Source organism: Dufourea novaeangliae, unplaced genomic scaffold (genome assembly GCF_001272555.1).
Source record: "Dufourea novaeangliae isolate 0120121106 unplaced genomic scaffold, ASM127255v1 scaffold56, whole genome shotgun sequence".
In the NCBI taxonomy this organism is placed as follows: Eukaryota; Metazoa; Arthropoda; class Insecta; order Hymenoptera; family Halictidae; genus Dufourea; species Dufourea novaeangliae.
Genome location: NW_015373942.1, coordinates 4736352 through 4738476, shown reverse-complemented (window position 1 = coordinate 4738476; position 2125 = coordinate 4736352).

The window sequence follows — 2125 nt, the reverse complement described above, 5'->3', positions numbered from 1 at the left end:
GAATAATAAATGTACACTATGTCGCGGGTATTTGTATTCTTAAGTCGGTGACGCGTACGCGTGACGGGTGATCTCGCTTGTCCTTCGAAAAATGGATGGTTAAGCATCCCCCCGCGAAGAGGGATGATGGAATGAGAACGAATGGAAGGAAACTGCAATCGCGTGTGCCTACAACGCTGCAATGCCGACTTCTAGCATGTGAAACAAAATGGTAGCTGCTTCGTTACGCCCCTCGGACTAATGATAAAAAGCGTGTAAAGAAAGTATATGTATTTGAACCAAACGTGGTATCCAGGGAGAACAGATTAAGGGAAAGGAAAGATCGGATAAAAAGTATAGAGCGATAAAAGAATAAGAACTTTATCGGTGGAGTAGAGAAGTGGATACTGCATAGACAAGTGCAAGAAATTGAACAAAGTGACGAGCGTTTTGTTAACGTCGCCGGACTTCGAACTGTTACGTTGACCGATTTTACGGTTCTTTTCCAAAAATTTGTTCAAAATTTTTATGGATACTGGAGAAAAACGGAATTTCATCGAGGAGATGAGGAAAAAGGCATACACTTAATTGTCGTTGCAGTTTTAACGATACGTTTTTTTTTTATATCTTCACTCTATTATGACGTCTGTTAAGCATAAAAATGTGTTGAATCGATTTTTCAGTAAATCATGATAACACTAGGAATGGTGGACTTCACGAGTGAATAAAATACGAAAAACATATATATACCGGAACAAACAACACCTAGAGTTTAAAAGGAACGCAAAATATAATGAGATTCGTCGATGTAAGGGTGGCTTACGCGCAAGATCGTAGTAGAATGGCAAAATAGGAAATCAAAGAGAATACACAAACGAAGAGAACAGTGAAAGCAGTCATAATTAAGTGTACAAGTTGTAACTTCTCGCAGTTAGGGGTGAAAGATGAGGCGAAAGGGGTTTGGGTTCCTGGCAACTGATGTCATTTCAGCGTTACATCTTAAATCACTCAAGGAACAAATTTATTAATGATGTGATTTATTCCAAATGAATTTTTTTGAAAGCTCTACTGTATCTATAACTTTTCAATCAATTTATTGTGTAGATAGCAAACGATTGTGATACAAAATTACTGTCTTTAGAAAGTTACATATGATTTACATATATATTTTTAACTATTTGTGATGATTCGTTTCGTTTTTACGATAAACGGAATCAAATCCAAGAAACAGGAGCCCAGGCGGCTTTCGATAAGAATCCTCTGAAAGAGAATTATTATATATAAATATATAAATATATAAATATATACATATTCGAAAGAGATCTACTATCAATTATTAATTAGAAGAACTAAACAAAGAGAATGTGATGGATATACAAGGAAGCCGATGCGAAAGGGCGATCGAGGAAAACAAAAAGAATAAGAGAAGATACGGAGAGCAAGGTGTAAAAAAAAAACGAAGCAAGAGCAAAACAAAGAAATATCTGTGAGTACAGACCACGCGTTTATATTTATAAATATGAAATACATTAACATTGAAATATTACGTCTATATCTACATCTAGTATATATATGTATATGTATATATATATATATATATGGTGGAATTATATTTTATTCATTATATATATACATATATACATACATAATGAACGATTAAGAAGGACAAGAAAACATATTATGTCCATATTACAGACGATTAAGGCGACAAACAAAGCAAAAGATATGAGGATTCTGAAGATGAACAGATATATTGAGACATTGTTTTATGCATTTGTATATATAATAGTTATTGATGTTTTTAAAAAAAAAGCGAATTATACTATTGTACCGAAGAAACTTTCGATCACCACCAACCGTGAGAGAAGAGCCGAGCGGGGGTGTAACAGAGGTGGTAAAGGGTAGATCAAGGGTTGGGCACAGAGAGGAGGAAAGCAAGAGGAAAAGAGATACGTCCAAGGCGAACTCGTTGTACGATGCAGTCCGAATCTCCTATTTTGCGATGGTTCTAAAAAACAAGGAAAAAAATCAGAATCAGAGAAATTATTCACGGTGCAACAAGTCGAATAGAAACAGGAATTAGGACAGAGAAAGCAAAGTTATACGACGTCGCTCGCTCATCGATCCAGCTCGATCACTCGTCGCG